This window comes from Callithrix jacchus, chromosome 1 (genome assembly GCF_049354715.1).
Source record: "Callithrix jacchus isolate 240 chromosome 1, calJac240_pri, whole genome shotgun sequence".
NCBI classification, from domain to species: domain Eukaryota; kingdom Metazoa; phylum Chordata; class Mammalia; order Primates; family Cebidae; genus Callithrix; species Callithrix jacchus.
In genome coordinates, this window is record NC_133502.1 from 70,582,353 (window position 1) to 70,605,092 (window position 22,740).

Below are 22,740 nucleotides of genomic sequence, written 5' to 3' on the forward strand. Positions count from 1 at the left end.
TTATAGTAAACTCAAACAAATTCGGTATCATCTCACAGAAGTCATAAAACCTATGACTAGCAAGAACAGTGTTCAGAGGTAGAAAGCAGTTGCCAGCATTGACTGAACACTGGAATGGTAATAGTCACTAGGAAATCAGTGGTTGACCTTACAGCAGTTGCTGGGTGGCCAGGCGTCTTTCTGTAGGACACACAAACTGTCTTTTTGTCAATGCTCTCTGAATCATGCCTCAGATTTTCTGTTGACCAGTGAGCTGTTTTGATCATCGTGTCCACGAATTATAAATGTAAGACTTTCTGCTTCTTTCAGTATTCCTCGCCCCTCCCACCTTTTCCACTGCAGTGCCCCCCAGCTCACCCTGCCTGCACGTGTAAAGAATACTCACTCACTATAATCATTTATGTGAATCACCTAATTACCATGCAGGATATGACTCATTTGCATGTAATTAAATGTATTCAGCTTTAAAATATTTTAAATTTTCTTTGTCAACATTATCTATTCACCGTCACTCAGCTATAGAATTAACTGCTCATTTGGTGTGGTTTTGGGCTTACAGTTAACCTTTGCTGAAGTATCTTAGATACAGGTAATAGAAAAAAAGCAACTAAGCTCTGTCAGGTGCCAAGTGTCTCCTGTTCTTTTCCCAGCATTCTCCTCTGCCCTTAGAAAGCAGGCATCAGCGGTTGCTATCACATCCTCATTTCACCTTTGTGCCTCTTCTTGCTTCCTCTGCTCTTTACCTTAATAACACATCTAGGACTTCCCTCCCTTAGGCACATTAGCAGTCTTTTTTATAAGGTCAAGCTTCACTAGTCAGTGTTATTACCTGTACAATATTAGTTTTAAAAATGGTAAATGGAGCAATAAAGATCCTCTTCAACACAGAAGCCCACAGGGCCTGAGTGCTTATGGCTTCAACAGGTCAAATTCACACCGAGAAAAGAAAAGAGGATTGCTGAATACACGTGAGGACCACGAGGAAGCCAAAAGGCATGTGCTACTGGACACCTGGGTAGGAATGTTCAAACTACTCTGAGAAAACCAAGGGACTGTAGAAAGAGTCTTATTTTAGTGCAAAGAGTAACAGTAAGAGGAAAGAAGACAGTTGAGGCGAGGGAGCGAACAGAGCAAGTCAGCAGATCTGACCAGCATGACACAGAAAGAAGGGAGCATCACTAGGCATGTTTCATCATGGTTTTAGTCTTTTGCCTGAAGCATTGTTTATTTTTATCACATTATGCATGCCAATCCCCAAATTACTTACAAAAATAATTTCAAATATCATTATAACTAGGGTGACTATATAACTTATCCTCCAAGCTGGGACACCTTTGAGGATAAAAGAGGGTGCTATTAATATTTATACCAGAACAACTTGTGTGAAGCAGAAGTGTCCTGGCCAAACTAGGACAAATGATCGTCCTAATGACTGTTCATCTACATGGAAACATGCACAAGACTGAGGCTTTCAACAACAAATATGTATTAAGCACTTGTAGTGTGGCTGAGTGTATAAGAGAGTTGCATATGTAATGAGGGGTGACCAGGTTCTAAAATTACCAAGGCAGAAGTTAAATGTACTCAAAAATATTCTTGAACACTTCTTAAGCCTATAAAATTTTTGAAGATTAATGTATAATTTTAACACAGGTAACAGATCAACCTCTGCCCCCACCTCAGTGTATTTCAGAAGAAGTAGGAGACATGCATTTAAGGGATGATGTGTATTACAATTTCATATGGTTACATCTACTCTACAGCAAAGCGTAGTCACTGTGCAAAGGATCCATAGAGCTAAGTCTGACGGGGAGGGCAGGTCAATGCCTCCCACTGATGCTCACTCTGGGCAGGCACATGCTCAGATGTTCTGCCACCATTCATTAGTAAACATTTTAAGTCTCTATGTGTGGTTGACTTGGAGTAACTTATGCAGAATGTGATGCTACTTCCAAATTAAAATATATACTTAACTTGAGTAGTTAACTCTAGTTACAGGAAAAAGACTGGAACATAAACAAATCCTTATATCATACGGAACACAAGGATTATGTAACTAGATATAGGTACTAGGAAGAAATAATGACTACATCTGCTTCTGGGGAATCAGTGAACGTGGGCTTTGTAATCTATGGCCAATGAATAGAAGTCTTCCTGACAGTGAATGCATGAATGGTGGCTTGGTGAGAGAGAGGTGAGCATACTGAAAGACAGTGAAATGCATATAAAAAGAGGTCTGTCAAACTCTGTGGGATTTACAGTAAGAACATGAAACATACAAATAGAACAAATACTGTCAGTTTTCTGTATCTTTCATTTTTAATTATGAGAAAGAAAGAATCCTGATAGGAGATATAAAATCAATCCACAGTGTCATACTGTAAAGGCCTTCTGTGGACAACATAGGAAAATGATTATTTAAATGAAATGTGTTAAATGATAGAGTTATTTTCAAAGACATAAGCCCTTTCAACTACAAAAAGGCTTTTTTGTGTGTTTGTCTTCTATTTATTGCCACAAACATCAGGACACAAACTGAAGACTCTAAAATGAAACAGTCTTAAAATCATGAAAAATACATCTTTGCATTGCCAGCAACTGGGGGGTTTCCTAAAAGTAGGAAGACCAGATAATGGAAGAGTAGTGCCATCAATGATTTTTGAGATTATACTACTTCAACATAGTCCCACTGTTCAAAAACATGTTTGTTGTACTCTCAACCTCACAACAAGACATCACTCCTTGAAACTGACTTGAAGACCATGCATAAGAGCATCACCTTCCACAGAAACCTTTTTGCTTTGAAGCCCTCAATAATAAAGGACATATATTTAAAGCCTGTTTATCATAATAACCATATAATTACATAATTTAACATTTTATTTAACCATATTTAATTCTATTTTACAGTTCTCTTACAGTATGGCTGAACTTTTTTTTTCTAAATCCTTTGCCTTTATCCTTTTATCCCTTGCAGAATAGAACCACCAATTTTATAATATATGATACTGAGGACTTAGCATGGGCAGTGCAGTTTTCCCATTTTATATTTCTCAAATATTCAGTAATAATTACATACATTCTTAATGTACATTTTCATTGATATTCAGGAAAAATATAATTTCCCTATATCACATACAGTTATTTGCTTAGGAAGAATGTCAATAGGGATACATGTGTTCTTGAACACGCATAACTTGGCAAATACAAAACAATTAACCAGGAGCAAAGAGTTATGAGGCAGAGTTTAGAGGACGACACTGCAAATGGCAGAAAATAACACTCCCATGTCCCCTGACACTGTAGAAATTTACGGGGTTGGATTTAAGTCCAGAAAACGTTTCATTTCAGTTGATTGTCGCTGGTACTTGGTAGAATAATAATAAATCCGCATGATCTGTTTTAGATGTGAACTCTCAGCCTAGAAGGACTTGTCCTCCAAGATATAAATCACCATGTCATGCCTCTGTTAGTACTTTGCAAATGTCAGGTAATATCAGCAACTCAGAAAATAGACAATAAGAAAATACGCCTTCATTGGTGAAGCAAAAATTCCTGAATAATTACATTTTAGGTGATATTTAGAAATGTGCTGTGTTTTTCAATAATCGCCACAACAGCGATCACCGTCTATATTTACATGTCAGAAGCATTTCTAATCCTAGACCATAAATGTTTTGTTTAATAAGTCTTTATGTACACAGCCTTTGCAAAACAACAGATAACAGTACTGATCTGATATGAAAACTTGGGGAGCAATTCTTCTAGTTATAACAGCTGGTTAGGGAGAATTTCTGCTGGCATGGAAAAGAACAGACTTCTAAAGTGGCCATTTACAAAGGCAAACATAAAGGTTAATGATTAACTTGAAAATATCCAGTGGCAGACACTAGTGGGGGAGGCACAACATGGAGACAGGAAAACAGAGATACGACAGTGAAGCCATGCTGAGAGGGACAGAAAAATAAAATGAAGTGTAAGAGAGAAAGAGAAGGTGACAGATAAATGGGTAGTTAGGAGATAATCTCAGATTTGCAAACAAATGCCTAGAAGCAAATAAAGAATAGCACCAGAGGCACAAATGAGGTACTGTAACATGTTAGGAGTGTTTAAAGAACAGGAAAAGTCATTTTTTGTTTTCAGATGCAGTGGGATTAGGGACAGTGGGACAGGAATGAATGGCTTCATAGATGATGTTGACAGAAAGCTCTGAATTCCAGAGAAAAGAGTCGTGACTTTCCTTTGCAGGGGGTGGGTGGTGGCAGAGCTCAGTGCATACAACTATAATCATAAGTACAGTGTGCATATCTGGTCAAAGTGCCAATAATCTGGCCATCATGCAACTATTCATTTCTAATATTTTGCCACATTGTTCACTCAAAGTCCAGTGGGCAGTTCCTTTCACAGAAATGAAGTCTGATGTATTTGCCAAATGTATACAATTCATTAATGGTGCTATCACGATACCTAACATTGAAGTTCTAAAAATAGTAATAATTAGTGGAGGCTTGAGATAAAGAAATACTAATGTCTAACAATGAAATGAACTGAGTTAAATGTAAATTCCTGGACACTTGCATCCTCCCAATCCTAAACCAGGAAGTCAAAACCCTGAATAGACCAAGAACAAGGGCAGAAGTTGAGGCAGCAATTAAGAGCCTACCACACAAAAAAAGCCCAGGTCCAGATGGGTTCACAGTGGAATTCTACCAGACATACAAAGAGGAGCTGGTACCATTCCTTCTGAAACTATTCCAAACAATCCAAAAGAGGGAATCCTTCCCAAATCATTTTATGAGACCAACATCATCCTGATACCAAAACCCGGCAGAGACTTAGCAAGAAAAGAAAACTTCAGGCCAATATCCATAATGAACATCGGCACAAAAATCTTCAATAAAATACTGGCAAACCGATTGCAACAGCACATCAAAAAGCTTATCCACCACGACCAAGTAGGCATCCCTGGGGATGCAAGGCTGGTTCAACATACGCAAGTTATAAACGTAATCCACCACATAAACAGAACCAAAAACAAAAACCACATGATTATCTCAATCGATGCAGAGAAGGTCTTTGACAAAATTCAACAGGGCTTTAGGCTAAAAACTCTCAATAAACTAGGTATCGATGGAACGTATCTCAAAATAATAAAAGCTATTTATGACAAACCCACAACCAATATCATACTGAATGGGCAAAAACTGGAAGCATTCCCTTTGAAATCTGGCACTAGACAATGATGCCCTCTCTCACTGCTCCTATTCAATATAATACTGGAAGTTCTAGCCAGAGCAATCAGGCAAGAAAAAGAAATAAAGGGTTTTCAAATAGAAAAGGAGGAGGTCAAATTTTCTCTATTTGCAGATGACATGATTGTATATTTAGAAGACACCATCAGCTCAGCACAAAATCTCCTGAAACTGATAAGCAACTTCAACAAATCTCAGGATACAAAATCAATGTGCAAAAATCACAGCATTCCTATACACCAATAACAGACTTAGAGCCAAATCAAGAATGAACTACCATTCAAAATTGCTACAAAGAGAATAATATACCTAGGAATACAACTAACAAGGAAAGTAAAGGACCTCTTCAAGGAGAACTACAAACCAGTGCTCAATGAAATCAGAGAGGACACAAACAGATGGAGAAACAGTCCACGCTCTTGGTTAGGAAGAATCACTATTGTGAAAATGGCCATACTGCTCAAAGTAGTATAGATTCAACACTGTCCCCATCAAGTTACCAATGACCTTCTTCACAGAACTGGAAAAAAACCACCTTAAACTTCATATGGAACCAAAAGGGATCCCGCATAGCCAAGTCAATTCTAAGCAAAAAGAACAACGTGGGAGGCATCACACTACTGGACTTCAAACCATACTACAAAGCTACAGTAATCAAAACAGCATGGTACTGGTACCAAAACAGAGATATAGACCAATGGAACAGAACAGAGGCATTGGAGGCAATGCCACACATCTACAACCATCTGATCTTTGACAAACCCTGACAAAAATAAGCAATGGGGAAAGGATTCCCTGTTTAATAAATGGTGTTGGCAAAACTGGCTACCCATGTGCAGAAAGCAGAAACTGGACCCCTTCCTGACACCTTATACTAAAATTAACTCCAGACGGATTAAAGACTTAAACATAAGACCTAATATCATAAAAACCCTAGAAGAAAACTTAGGAAAGACCATTCAAGACATAGGAGTAGGCAAGGACTTCATGAACAAAACACCAAAAGCATTGGCAACGAAAGCCAAAATAGACAAATGGGACCTAATCAAACTCCACAGCTTCTGCACCGCAAAAGAAACAGTCACTAGAGTGAATCAGCAACCAACAGAATGGGAAAAAATTTTTGCAGTTTACCCATCTGACAATGGGCTAATATCCAGAATCTAAAAGGAACTAAAAAAGATTTACAAGAAAAAAACAAACAAGCCCATTCAAAAGTAGGCGAAGGATATGAACAGACACTCTACCAAAGAAGACATACATGAGGCCAACAATCATATGAAAAAATGCTCATCATCACTGGTCATTAGAGAAATGCAAATCAAAACTACATTGAGATACCATCTCACGCCAGTTAGAATGGCGATCATTAAAAAATCTCCAGACAGATGCTGGAGAGGATGTGGAAAAATAGAAACACTTTTACACTGCTGGTGGGAGTGTAAATTAGTTCAACCACTGTGGAAGACAGTGTGGCGATTCCTCAAGGCCTTAGAAATAGAAATTCCATTTGACCCAGAGATCCCATTACTGGGTATATATCCAAAGGATTATAAATCGTTCTACTATAAGGACACATGCACATGAATGTTCATTGCAGCACTGTTTACAATAGCAGACCTGGAATCAACCCAAATGCCCACTGATGATAGACTGGACAGGGAAAATGTGGCACATATACACCATGGAATATTATGCAGCCATCAAAAACGATGAGTTCCTGTCCTTTGTAGGGACATGGATGAACCTGGAGAACATCATTCTCAGCAAACTGACACAAGAACAGAAAATGAAATACCGCATGTTCTCACTCATAGGCGGGTGTTGAACAATGAGAACACATGGACACAGGGAGGGGAGCACTACACACTGGGGTCTGTTGGGGGGGAATAGGGGACAGCAGGGGGTGGGGAGTTGGGGAGAGATAGCATGGGGAGAAATGACAGATATAGGTGAAGGGGAGGAAGGCAGCAAATCACACTGCCACGTGTGTACCTATGCAAATATCTTGCATGTTCTTCACATGTACCCCAAAACCTAAAATGCAATAAAAAATAAAAAATAATTTTTAAAAATCTGCAATTTTATCTTTGTTGTATCACTATTCACAATAGCCAAAAAGTGGGTCAATGGCCATCAATGGATGAATAAAGAAAATGTGGTAATTATATATGTATTATATATATTTATATGTTATATATGTATTATATGTTGTATATATTTGTTATATATAGTAAATATATATATTACATATGTGTGTGTATATATATATACATGCATGCACATATATAATGGAATTTATATAATATACAATGGAATATTATTAAGTCATACAAATGAGTGAAATCCTTTCATTTGCAGCAACATGGATGGAACTGGAGGACCTCATGTTAAGTGAAATAAACTGGGCACAGAAACACAGGTATCTTATGTTCTTGTGGGAGCTAAAAACGTTGAATTCATGGAGATAGCAGAATGGTGGTTAGCAGGGGCTGGGAAGGAATGGGGGAATATTGAAGAAAGGTTGTTTAATGGGTACAAAAACACAGATAGAAGGAATATGGTCTAGTATTTGATAGCACATTAGGGTGACTATAGTTAGCAATAATTTATTGTACATTTTAACATAGCTGGAAAAAAGATGCTCCCCACACAAAGAAATAATAAATGTCTGAGGCGATGGATATCCTAGTTACCCTGATTTGATCATTTCACATGGTAGTTACATATCTAAATATCACATGTGCCTCAGAAATATGCACAATCATTATGTATCAAAAAATTAACAATAAAAATGCTTGCTATAGATACAAATCTTAGCATCTGGTCATTTTAATCCAGGTGGTTAATGAACGGCCTTGGAGAGAAAGTGAGATGAAACTGAGTGAGAGATGGCCAAGATGTGAATGGTGGAACTGAAGTACCTTTTTCAGGTAAGAAGATATCCTCCTGGGAGGAATTCCAAAGTCATTTTGAAGACAGATGTGTTTGGATGCTTTGGGGATAATGGTAGGTGAGGCTGATGGCAGTCTGCAGACAGCTCTGGGAACACATAAATTCAAGCTAAAAGTCTGCACATTGAACATTAGAGAAAGAGCAAACCTGTTTTCTCGGCTTTTTCTGAAAAAAACGACCCATTGAAGTCGCATTTTAGAGAACACTGGTATCTGCTGACAGGGACAACCTATGCTTCACACAACAGATGCTTGATAAGATAAATGTTAAAATTTTAACCTGAATAAGTGCTTGACTGTGTTCCTATATTTATAATTCTGAAAATTTAAGCTTTTCTGTGGAGAATGGTAGCATTTTCTGTGTGCATATACGTACACCTAAACATAAATATGTAAGTGTGTGTGTGCATACGTGTGTAAAATTTAAAGTTTGTGCTCAAGAATTGGGAGGCTTGTTAAAAAATTCTATGACTAGGTAATTCAATATGATTCCTACTGACAATTCCACAAGGGGTTCATTTAAATACTTTTTAATCAAGCTTACTCTGTTGCTTTATGACGGGATGATATAACAAGATCATTAATAGAAAATAGCAAAAGCTTTAAGTCCCTGTCAACATTTTTCTGAAATGCATTCATGCATCGAACATGAGCATGTCCTTGATCAACTCAAAGGCAGACAAGTGTAAAGGACTATGTCTTTTCAAGATTACCTTCTGATACAGCACAACAAAACATTTCTTCAAAGATACATTTCTACTTACTTGTGTCTGATGGAGTGAAAGCCTCAAAGGGAATATTATTCAATGAATTGTGTCTCCCTAAAACTCATATGTTGAAGTCTTAATGTTCAGAATGAACTACATTTGCAGACAGGGCCCTTAAAGGGATAATTAAGTTAAAATGAGGTCATTAGGTTGGGCCTTAGACCAGTATGTCTGGTATTCTTATAGAAGAGGAGACTAGGATCTCAGACAACTACACATAAAAGCCCATATGGAGAACCAGGGAGAAGACAGCATCTACACACCAAGGCGAGAGGCCTCAGGAGAAATCAAGCATGCTAACGGCTTGATCTTGAACTTCCAGCTTTCAGAACTGTGAGAAAACACATTGGTTATTGAAGCCACCCAGTCTGTGATATTTTGTTAAAGTAGCCCCGACAGACTAATAGAGGAATCGCCAATTAAAAAAATAAAGTTCAACTGCCACATTCACCAATTTAAAGACAAAACAGGCTTCACTTTGGAGGACTAAGCTAATGATGAGAAAAATCTGAGCTGTAACGTGACTCCCAGGATAGTTTTTGTCTTTTCTCATTCACTAAAGTATTCGAAGAAAGGAATTTGATATAAACTCTCTGTCTCAGCATTTAAGTACTACGATACGTTTTCTAGATTTTTAAGTTTAAAGGAATTATAGAGTATTTGATGTGCCTGATTTTACTAATGTGGTATATAAATATGAAAAGAAAACAAGACATATTTATAAACTTACAGCTGAATAAATCTATCCATCTCCACAGTGGGAAACAGACGGCAAACCATCGGTCAAAGCAAATGGTCAAGCAGATGTTTTGTCAGGTAAAGGAAAGAGTAAGAAAACTTTACCATGTACTTTTTAACCTAGAAACTTCTAACATCTATTATTTCCTTCTTTAACCTACCCCATGTGATATATAAAGAAAATCTGAGTCTGAGAACATGTATCATCTGCCTAATGAGAGAGTTGATTCTAATCTCTACATGTTTTGGGCTCTGAGAATACTTTGTAGTGCTGCTTTGCCTATACTCATGCATTTTTATCATATTCATCTTTATTCAAATGATTTCCTAGGCCTCCACACCTGTCAAAACACTGCCCTATATCAAGGCTTAGCTTAAATATTACCATTTATAAAATAGTCTCTAATCTTTCCTGTCAAGAACCGGTCTTTGTGTTCCCTTATTACGATATCTTACCAAACCATCTTTGCTGAGTTCTAAAACTCAGTTTATTTAAATGATACAAAAGCGAAACCAAACCAAACCAAACCAAAAAAAAAAAAAAGGCATGGCTCCTTTATACTAAAAAATGTAACAGTTAAATTCTGATATAACTTTTGACTTGCACCAGTGCTTTGATACAAGATAGGAATTACTACTCTGCATATTTCAGAGCCTTGCTGGGGAGGCTTGGGTGCTTTTGTCTCATGACTTTCTTTCTTTCCTAACCAGTGCACATTTGTATCCCACCTCTAAGATAAATTCATGAAAAGCATTTCCTGTCTTACCTGAGAAGAACATTGTTCTTGGAAAATGGACTAATGCTGACTGCTCAGATCTTTCCGTCTGCTTTGCACTGCAGTGTGCCAGGGAGAACCATTTGCAGCTTCTATTCTTCTAAGTCTCTCCAGGAAATTGAAATCTATAGCTCCTAAGGTCATCCCAGAAAAGCAGAACTTTAAATAAAAATCCTCAGATCTTGGTGAAGACAGAATAAAATAGGTTACAACAATATAGGGTGTATCAACAACGCTCTACTCTCACACAGCCTCCATGTGGGAACAAAATGTTTCCCAGTTGGAGAGCAGAATTTATGCTTCTGTACATTCATGGAGGCAGACAGGTCAAGGTGTCCTGTACCTGAGTGTTTCCCTGGCTATGCCACACACAGCAAGACATCCAGGCCCAGAGCCACATGTTATTGCACTGGCCTCACTCAGACATCTGCAGCACTGACTCCAGGTAAGATGGGATTGGGAGTGGAGGGGGAAAGAACTTGAAGTAGGGACAAAGGTGGAGCCAGCTCCTCCCTCACCAGCCCCCTGAGTTGGACAAGGTGCCTCATTTTTCAGGAGTCTTTTTTTTCCTCATTGATAAGAAGACCAGGAGAATAACATCTACCTCATCAAGGTAGGATCACTGAGATCTGGTGGATGCTGGTTTCATAACTTTTTTCTGGCCTGTAGTAGAGGCTAAGCTGAGATTAAAATGTCTTCTTCTTTCACTATTTATTTTCACTGTACCTTTTACAGGAAACTAAATTTGAATTTGTAATTCACAGACATCTTCTGTGAACCTGGCAACCATAATAAAGAGAGGTGAGTATTCTGTGTGGGAAGACTCACTACCCTGTGTTTTATGCCTCTTCCTCTACAGGAGCCCCTGCAGTCCAGTTACCTTGCTCCAAATGCCTGGGCTCTCACAATGCACCGGTCTTCCCTCTCTCCAATTGTGTGGCATATAACCCACTTGCAGATGTGCCCTTTGGAGATGGGTCCTTGGCCCTCAGCGTTCAGATAGTGGCATCCCAGAATACTTTATAGCTGCCAGCTTGCAAAAAGCAACCCAATGCCTGGTAATAATACAATAATGTGTTCTTCTCTTTCTGGTCCTCAGAGTCCGCTCTGAATCTTCCCATATGCAGTCACCATGCTGGTTGTTGTGACAACAGTAATAAGAATGACAGCGATCATTTAGCCATTATTCACTTGTCAAGCACACTTTTAAGAATTTTATAAACATTACTGGACATCATCCTTTGAAAATCATGCAAATCTATTATTAATGCACTAATTTTATTTATGTAAATATATAAATCTATCTATATATACTTATATACATACATAAATATGTATACACACACACACACACACACACATATATATTAGAAAATTAACCCAATCAGAAATTTGACAATGTTCACAGAGTTAGAAAGTTGTAAATCTAGGTTTTTGATCCAAGCTGCTGAATGTAGTAGTAAAGAATCACACAGTTTTAATTCCTCCAATCACAGAGAGAACTTCTGATACATGCTTCAGATGCAGAATATTAGAAATAGCAAAAAAGTTGAGAGGTGAGAGCTCTATGTATAAATACAGAAAGTGAGAGTGTGCATGTTAGAGGTAAGAAGATGTGACATAACCAAAGACAAGAGAAGCTATCCAATTACTTGGCAGACTTACAGGAGAATTGAAAAAATTATCAATAGCTAATTTTTAAGATGTCTGGAATTTGCATAGCAAGGAAAATAAAATAATAGGGAATTGAACACAACACAATCCAAAGATGCAAAAGAAGCATCTTCTTAATTTTTTTATTTAAAAATGTGTCCCTTATCTAAACTCTTTATGTCCTCCTAAAAAACTGTACCTTTATTACCTAAAAAAAATTTGAGATGAAGATTTCCATGTAGGTTCCCACTGTATATTCTTTGAAAAGTGTTTTAGAAACAGGAGAAAGTGGGCCTCATCCGTATTGTTTACCATTTAGCCACATATATTATTCGGGCATCAGAAAGGCCTAGCAAAAGCTAATTAAGATCAAGACATTCTTAACTTGATAATTCTCTTAACAGCAGAGAGGAAATCCCTGTGCCTTATAATTCAATGGGCCATTGAACATGTGAAGTAAAAGGAATTAAACTTGTTATGACTCACTACTGTGTCCCCAAGATACCCCAAACCCAGTGTTACATGGCTAAAAGGAAAATGAATTTGCAGAGAACAGGGAGGTAGTTTGTCCCAAATCCATCCTGAAATCTCCAGAAACAAAATGTAACATTTGACAGTAGCTGGCCTCCCCACAGTGTGTTGGGAAAATAGTGGGGTTCAGTTGCCAATTAGCTATGTGGTTCAATGTAAGTCATAGCCTCTCGAATTTCTCTGAAAGATCAACATACCAATATCTGGCCAACTAACAGCCCAGGATGCTGTATAAATCTCCTACATTATTTTAGATAAGCGAAGAGCATTGTCATGAAATGAGGATGGAAAAAGATGGCCAAGTGTCCAAATCTTAGGAGGTCTGTTAATTATATAAAAAATGGATTGCATCCTAAGAATATTTTAGGTCAATAGATTAAAGCAGATAGTGTCAAGATCATAGGTAGATAGGCGAAGTATTGCTCTGGTCACTGGATGTTGGGGATGATGCATGCAGTTAAGATGCCATACCTGTGAGCCTGCAGCAGACGCCAGATCCAGATCCTTTCTCAGAGGCTGGACAGTGACAAGGACATAATTGCGAGAGTAATGTAGGAGGCAGGATGGTAGGATTTTAATAGAGGCTTGCTCTCTGCATGGGCTGCCTGCTATTGAAAACCAGTCTCTGCAGTTTTTCAAATGGCTGTTTCGTATTCAACCTATCATCACCTCTCTGTCCATGATCTCCTCTACCAGTTTTTTCCTGTTCCTGCACCTTGAGCTGCATGAAGTCAGCCTATGTTATACCATCATAATATTTTGCAGCCAAGTGCATTAACCATGTTTTATTGTGATTATGTGGCCATGTTATTGCTTTGCTGTGGTGGAGAGAACAATGGCTCCCTGAAAGCGCCTAAGTTCTTACTTCTTAAGTGTGTGACTATGTTACATGACATGACAAAAGGCCCTTTGCATACAAGATTAGTTAGGGACCTTGGCATGGTGAGATGATCCTGGATGATTTGGGTGTTTCCAGTGTAATAACAGGGTCCTTAAAAGGAGAGTAGAAGGGAGATGTGACTATGAAGTAATTATCAGAAAAAAATGCAACATTATTGACTTCGAAGTTCAAGGAAAGTGCCAGTTGCCAAGGAATGTAGACGGCCTCTAGAAATGGAAGAAAGCAAATAAATGGATTCTTTTCTAGAGCTTCAAAAAGGATTGGAGCCCTACTGACAAGCTGATTTTAGCCTGACAAGATCCCTGTCAGAATTCTAGCCTACAGAGCTATATGATAATCAGTTGATGTTTTTTCAAGCCATAAGTGTGTAATGACTTGTTGTTGCAGCGGTGAGAAACAAATACACCTGACAAGGTTGTTAGCATCTCAAGGGGTGGGCCTGTGTTTTTTTGACTCCCAGAGGCATCATAGGGCAGGTCCTCTGTGTTAGTGAAAGTGCTTTCACTGAACACAAGAGCCCAACCCAAACTTTCCTTGCTGCTTTTTTTTTTTTTTTAAATACACACTTTATCTCTTTTAGAGATAGGGAAAGATATTTAAGGAAAAAGTGCCAATAATAACAGGCTTCTTTTGCATTTGGAATAGCCCTTTAGAGTTTTAAAGGTGATTTTATATACCTTAACTTGATTGATATTTAACAAAGCCTGCTAAGATTAGATTGTATCTACATTGTGATTAAAATAACTCACAAATATACAACTATGGAAGAGAAGATAGAAAAATGGAAGTGGTTGGATGAGAGTAGATGTAAAACTTTAAATTCATCTTTGTGTGATTATTGTCATTATACTTTGTTTAGCTTGCTGGTGCTTCTAAATGAAGAAACACCACTTGGATGGGCCATAGACATAAAATACTAGTGGTTGATAGCATCTTAGGAATTATCTATTAGTCCAGTGAATGCCTCCCCCCACATCAGAGGAACTGACTGAGACTCATCCTTGTCCTAAGTACAAAGAAGCGGTTTCAAAAACACAAAGTCCTGCCCCAAACCCAGTGCTACTGCTGCAAAATTGACAAACTTTCACTTCCATTTTAACCTACTACTTCTGCCAGTAAGCTCTTTATAGCAGATTATACTGCTTAGCATATACCCACTGCGAATTTTATTGGTAATTAATGTAGAGTGAGTATCAGATGTGAAACTCAGCTTCTCTAACTTCCTCTAATGGTTTAGAACAGATAATAAGGTTTTCCTTCACTGTAAGATTAAATAAATAAAAGAAGGAAGGAAGATGAGGAGAAATCTACTTAATAGCAATGGTGTCAGTAATTGAAACTGACAAATACATTGTTGCTCTTTATTAGTCACCTTCAACCTTGCCTCTCCTGCACAATTTGCATCTGCATCAAGAAGCCTAGCATAGAAAAAGGAAAAAATATTAATTCTACTGTAATCTTAGACAACAAAATTAAATAGATGAAAAAGTTTCTTGCCCTCATTTAAGAATCACATAAAGAGTATTAGTTCATCCAGTATGGAGATGCATGTCAAATCTTTAAATTTAGAACTCTTAAATTATTTTCTGAATATATCTTCAGTAATTCCACTTTTGAGACTGTATTAATATTAATATCCATCTCTGGATTTCCTTGTATAAAGGTCTAGGTGTACATCCTTTTCTTTTAATCTTAATGTGGGTATATGCTTCAGAGAGCTTACTTGCCATGAAACTCCTAAAGACTGCTTGGGAAAGATCATTTTACAAAATATCATAAGTAACATTTTTAAAGAAATAATTGAATTTTCAACAGTGGTCTGAGGTCTGATAATGTAATGTTCTTACAAATGCCTTTAGTCCTTTGTAGGTACAAAGTAAGAATGTCAATTTCAGTATATAAATCCAGGCAAAGCACTTTATGTATTTCTTCTCCATTCCTCCAGTTACTTCCTATTTCTGTTCATTCATTCAAAGTTAATTTGGTACAATAAAAATACTTCTTATTGGAGACATGAATGTAACATGTTGTATCACACTAAGTAAAGAATCACTCAAAATTTTAAAACCTTTTAAAACCAAGTGAAAGATGATTACTCTCATCAGAAGGGTCAATGAGGTGCAAACACACCTGCCCAAGAGAAGTAACTTTAAAAAGATAAAATGTAAGATAAGAATGCATCAGTTTGCAATAAATCAACTTTCTATACTTTGCATTAGAAAGTTAAAAAGGGAACATCTCTTGTTTGTTCTTCAAAAGACAAAAATGGAGGGAGGAATTTATGAGAGTTATATGGAGTGCCTAGAGGTATTCTATAACAAAAATGCTCCAGTGAGTCTCAGGTACTTTTTTATGTAAGTACTTTCAATGGTAGAGGAAAGTAAATGGTCATGTTTACTGGTGAGCCTGTGGGATGGAGTCTGAAACAGCATCCAGTAATCAGGAATTTCTTTGGAATCTTGTATTCTACTCAAATATCCTGACAATTATATTCTACTAAATATCTGTTTGGTTTAATATCAAATATTTTAAGTTACTTAGCCATAATTAAAATTGATACTGCATAAAGATATACCTATGGGTTCTCAGCCCTATGTACTGCTTGGTTCTCCAAGGGTATCAATTTCTATTTGCAAAGTTTGCTAGCTAGCAGACCTGCCCGACTTCCATTTTTTACTGTTAAGGTGGAGCAGAAACAGTCTCTGAACACTTTTCCCATTTTGTGTTTATATTATCAAGTCACCATCAACTAAATATCTTGCCTTTTGCTTGCCCCAAATCAATGCTTCCCACACCACTGAGGACAAAGTTTGGGATGACGGCACTCATACTAAGGTGCTGTGGCTTTTGTATTGCATTTTCTTGAACTCCATAGCTCCGTTTGCTATGCTCCCCACTCTGCACATTCCACCTCTCATCTAGCATCACTCCCTGGCCATTACACCACTCCTCAGCAAACCTATGGGTCATATCTTCAGACTTGTGTTCTAATATTCAGATTTTCTCATAGTATAATTCCAACTCCACAATGGAGAAAAACATGCTGAGAGGCAGCAAAAGGCTCCAAAAAGAAAACAGTAATGTTTTAACAGAGGGGAATCTGAGTGGAAAGGAAATCCCCTTTTCCTGTCACCTAGGAATGAAAGAAGAGATGAAAAATATAATAGATCCTTTCTTACAGCCTCAGAAAAATTATTTATTGAGTGCATATGTGTACCTACAAGCATGCAGGCAGACATGTGTATCTGTATGTGTGCTTCATCTACAGTGATGCAATGATGCAATGCTGCCTCAACAGTAATCAATAAAACCAGTTAGGAGAGTTATTTCTCATCAGGCTCTGACAATGACTCACCATGAGACCATAATAGGGGTTTTCACCTTTTTGGGCCTTATCTATGTTTTGGGGTAACTTTATCTGTAAAATAAGATGAGTGAACTAATAATCATTGAAATTGCTTCTAAGCAGGACATAGGAAAACGTACTAAAGCATAAATAAAGATAAAAAACATGGAAGTAAATAATGAATAACTTTTATCTTTTTTCACATTTCCAAACTGAGTTATATGAATATTCCTGGAAATGAAATTAGAAACACGGTGTGCTAGGATATATGTAATTATGTGTACAGGAGAAGAAAATGGCTCTGATCAATAGACACGTGGCAAGATTTACCTAGGTCCTGGGTTTGCCCCTCTCATTATAGGTACGTAGAGTTTGACAATTCACAAAGCACTCTCACATGCATTATCTTATTCAAATTTTATTTGTGAGTTAAGCAGAATAGATTGAATTATAAACTTACTTGAAAAATAAGGATATTAAGATTAGAGCAGCTTATTCCAAAGCACACAGTCACTTACTGAAAAGCACACAGTACTAATGTGGAAGAGCTCTGCAAATAGAGGACTATTTGGGGTATGACCTATGATAGCATCAGCATCACAATGAACTACAGGATTCAGGAAAGAATACACAGATTTATTGTTAGGACTACTCCAGTCTTTGCAGGGTGCTTACGAGTAAGAATATACCTCTTTCTCAGAGTTATAGCAGGCTGGAGTAAGAGATATGCTGTTTCAACCTCTCTTGTGAACTTCAAAAGCTAAGTCATAAGCAGATCACACACAAATCTTTATAAGGCACTTTTTCAGGTAGGGCCATAGGTTTTTAACCTTCTGAAGGTGGTTTGACAATCTACAACTGTGTTGCTGACAGGAAATGAACTTGGAAAGTGAAAGAATAACCCAATTTTTACAACAAAACACAAAGGTCTTAAAATAATTCCATCTGGTAGTATTAGGAGTAGGTTGAGCATTCCTACTTCAAAAATCTGAAATCAACAATGCTCCAAAATCTGACACTTCTTGAACACTGACATGATGTTCAATGGTTATGCTCAAAAGAAATGTTCATTGAAGCACGTTGAATTTTCTTTTTATTTTAAATTTAGTTTATATTTTATTTTTTTGGAGACAGACTCTCACTCTGTTGCCCAGGCTAAAGTGCAGTGGTGTAATCTCTGCTTATGTCAAACTCTGCCTCCCGGGTTCAAATGATCCTCCCATCTCAGCCTTCTTAGTAGCTGGGACCACAGGTGTGTACCACCATGTCCAGCTAATTTTTGTGTTTTTAGTAGAGATGGGGTTTTGCCATGTTGGCCAACCTGATCTTGAACTCCTGACCTCAAGTGATCCACCTGCCTCAGTCTCCCAAAGTGTTGGAATTAAAGGCATGAGCCACAGCTCCTTGAATTTTGGATTTTTTAGATGAGTGATGTTCAAACAGTAAAAATAGTGCAAATATTCCAAAATTTTAAAAAACCTGAAACCTGAAACACTTCTGGTCCCAAGCTCTTCAGGTAAGAGATAATCAACCTGTAATAAAACATATAACACACACACACACACACACACACACACATATATATATATAACCAGAAACTAATATTGACAAAAATACCCATCTTTGTCCCAGATTAGAATGGAATATGGATTTAGGGAGGATAATGTTCTGAAAGATCAAATCAAAGAATAAAGCTAGCCAATATTTTTCTTCCAAAAATGCCAAAGAATTTACATAAAAATTTGGAGCTGAAGACTTGGTCATGAGCTTTATATGACAAAAAAAATCCTCTCTATTTTTGTCAAGATATTTGATATTCTTTCTATGTTTAAAAAAATAGGAACCCAAAATGGAAATAACATTTCCTAATAGCCAGTTCCTCTGAGAGTTATGATTTAAAATTTTCACTGCTAGTTATAACCAACTATTCAGCATAAGACCAACACTCCTACCAAATGTGAAAGCTAGATACCCTTAAAAATAAGAAAAGATTGGGAGGCCAAGGTGGGCAGATCACCTGAGGTTGGGAGTTCAAGACCAACCTGACCAATATGGAGAAATCCCATCTGTACTAAAACCACAAAATTAGCAGGGCTTGGTGGCACAGGCCTGTAATCCTAGCTACTCGGGAGGTTGAGGCAGGAGAATCGCTTGAACCCAGGATGCGGAGGTTGCAGTGAGCCAAGATTGTGCCATTGCACTCCAGCCTGGGTAACAAGAGCGAAACTCCGTCTCAAAAAAAAAGGAAGAAGAAAAGAAAGAAAACTGGTTGACGCCACTGGAGAGCTTCCAAGACAACCAGCACTTAAGGGGCCAACATTTGGAAGAAAAGGAAAACATACTGAGATGAGCACTGTGTTGTACATTACTCTTTCTCTCAAGGATTTGTGGCTTCAAAAGTGGAGGAAGGTAAAAAAACTGAGAATCAGAGCAAAGCTTTTGGCAATCCACAATGCTAAAGAGACAAAAATTGGAGTTTAGGGCTTGCCAATGAAGAGTAGCCTTGTTAAACATCCAGGTTTTCAGCTGGAGCCCCTATAAACTATACGTTAGCCAAAAACCAAACTAGAAATAGACAAGCTAGCACACACATACACGTGAAAGCCAATTTCAAATATATTTCATACTAGAGTAAATTGGAATTTTCTGTTCCTACTGTAATTAAAAGAAAAAAACCCTTTCAAAGAAGATAAAATCACAGCTTCTATAGTTTTCTCTCTAAAATGTCCAATACTCAATTAAAAACTACTAAAATTGCCAAAGATACCAAAAGGAACAATAAAAAAAAAAAAACAAAATAAATACATATAGGACTTAACAGACACAGATTTTAAAATAACTATAATTAGTATGTTCAAGAAAATCAAGTAAATGATGGTGATATAACCAAAGAACTGAATTAATCAAAGGAAGTTTTAAAACTGGAAAAAATATAATACTGAAAAGAAAAATCAATGGATGAGCTCAAAGCAAGAGAAGAATACATAATTTTATAATGCTTTAATTGAAAATAGCCACCCTAAAGCACAGAAGAAAAAAAAAATACCAAATCTTTAAAAGGGAGTAAAAACATGTGGGACATTATGATAATGCTAATATAAATGTAATTCAAGTCTAGAATGACAAAAGTGAGAGAAGTGATGTAATAGTGAAGGAATATTTGGAGATATTTTTAAAAATCATGAAACTGACATGTAAACCTTACATCCCGGAATTAGAGTCTGCTGCAAACCTCATGCAAGATAAACACAAATAAAACCACCATGCTGATAAGATTATTGACATAAAAGATAAAAGAGAATCTTAAAAGTAGCCCGGGGACAAAAGAACACATACATGTACTAACTTCAAATGAGTAACAATAAGATTCCAGCTGAATTTCTAAGAAGATAGAGGACAAAGGAATGACACTTTCAGTCTACAATCTAAGCCCAGAAAAAATCTCAATCCACCCAAAAGAAAGGCAAATAAAGAAATTTTCATACAAACAAAACTGACAGAATTCATAACAAGCAGATTGCACTAAAATGAATGAATGAATGAATGAATGTATGAATAAATATTTAAACAGTAGTAAAAACCTCCAAAGTTAACACAAAAATGCAAGAAGGGATAAAAAGCAATGGAAAGGGTAAATAACTAAATAAATATTTAAAGTAGTAAATGTAGTATTAAGCATTAAAAATAATTTATGATGTGTTTTATGTATACATAGAAACAAAAGCAGGGCTGTCGATAAGGGACAAAAACTAGTGAGACTGACAAAGTATACTAAGGTCCCAATATTTTCATACAAGGTGGTAAGTATTCAAATTTATATTCAAATGTATTGTCAATTTTCAATGTTATACTCTCCAGGTAATTGCTAAAGTATATTGTAGTATATTTTGAAGCCACAAGTAATAATAGTGAAAAATAGTAAAAACAATTCTTGATAAATACAAGAAAACAAAGTAAAATGGACACAGAAGAGATGTTCACCTTAAATATGAAAATGGACACAGAAGAGATGTTCACCTTAAATATGAAAACACAGAAAAGTTAAAAACATAAAAAAAATCACCATGCAAATACTAAACCAAAGAAAGCTGGTGTTATACTAATAGAAAAATATGTATATATATATATATATACACACACACATATATTCATATATAGTATATATATATATATTCTAGGAGTTTTTTGTATCTTCAACTGTAGTCTTGCTTGAGAAATACTGGAAGGATTTTCTTATCAAAATAAAAGAAATGCCTTTTAGAAGAGAAATAAAAGCTAGGAATGGACAGAAAAAAGATTATAAGTTTTCCCAAATGTTGGGAAGAACGTTTATTCTATTAGGTTGCCTCCTGGATTTTACAGTGTTTCCAATTTTATGAAACAAGAAAATATAAAGAGAATCTTTATGAAAAAATATGGTGGAATTCCTCACTATTATTAAAATAGCAACGTTTGAGAGAAAGGGATGTGAGAAGATGAACTAAAGCCATAATTCTTGATATCTCCCTCCCACTTCCCAAGTAGTGACTTCCAAACTTGATTTCTTGCAACTAGCCATCTGTCCATTTTTCTTATTTGTTGTCAAAGAGACCTCAAGTGAAGAGGGAGTCATATTAAAATGGGGAATTCAGGTGGGGCATGGTGGCTCACACCTGTAATCCCAGACTTTGGGAGGCCCAGGTGGGTGGGTCACCTGAGGTCAGGAGTTCAAGACCAGACTGGCCAACATGGTGAAACCCCGTCTTTACTAAAAATACAAAAATTAGCTAAGTGTGGTGGTTCACACCTGTAATCCCAGCTGCTCTTGAGGCTGAGGTGGGAGAATTGTTTGAACCTGGGAGGTGAAGGTTGAACGTCTGGGGTTTCACCATGTTGGCCAGGATGGTCTCGATCTCCTGACCTCATGATCCACCTGCCTCAGCTTCTGAAAGTGTTGGGATTAAAGGCATTAACCACTGTGCTCGGTCCCTGTTTTTATTATATTATTATTTTCTGTCCTTATGCTCTTTTTTTTCTTTTTAAGGTTCTTAATGTATTTTGTGTCTAAGGTTCTTTACAGTGTCCAAAGGTATTTAAATGAAAGAGGCTCATATATTTCTTAAGAACAAACCCAACAGACAAATATCAAATATTTGAGTGTGTTATATAGTTTCTTAACTAGAATTTTAAATACCATGTCAAGATATGCAGCACATAGCCCACCCCATCTTTCTTCATGAAACAAGATGCCTGCAGCCAATCTGAGGCAGCCAATATCGATACAGCCACTATTAACTCAGTATGTTTAATCAAACCATCTGTGTGTAATACATCCTAAATGGAATCACCTTGAATGCAAATGCCAGTAAGTGCAGAATAGCCAACTCCCTGAAGCCATAAAGCAATTCTCTTGACTTATAATTATTTTCTTCACTTGGAAAGTTACTATTTACTGACAGTTTTACCAAGAGATGTTTTTCCTGCTCAAAATCCTGTCATGGTTTTGAGAATCTGAAATTTCACTGGTTGACTGCTAATCAGAAACACATTAGTCTAGCCTTCTTTCAAAAGAGGCACTTTTAATAAGAATCCAATAGCTTTAGTTCTATGTTTGACTAATGCAACTTATTAAAATTGAGAACCTCACTTATTTAGTGCTTCTTCCTCTCTTCCAAAGGAAGGTAGTTGCTACTAATAATTCAAATTGGTTAGCATCCAATGGTCTCAGTTTTCCAGTTTATCCAATGTCATCTAGATTCGCTTGCCAGTTTTCTGGGTTTTTTTGTTTGTGTACTGCTCTTTTCAAATGAATTTTAGTGGCTATTTAGGAATATGGCATGCTG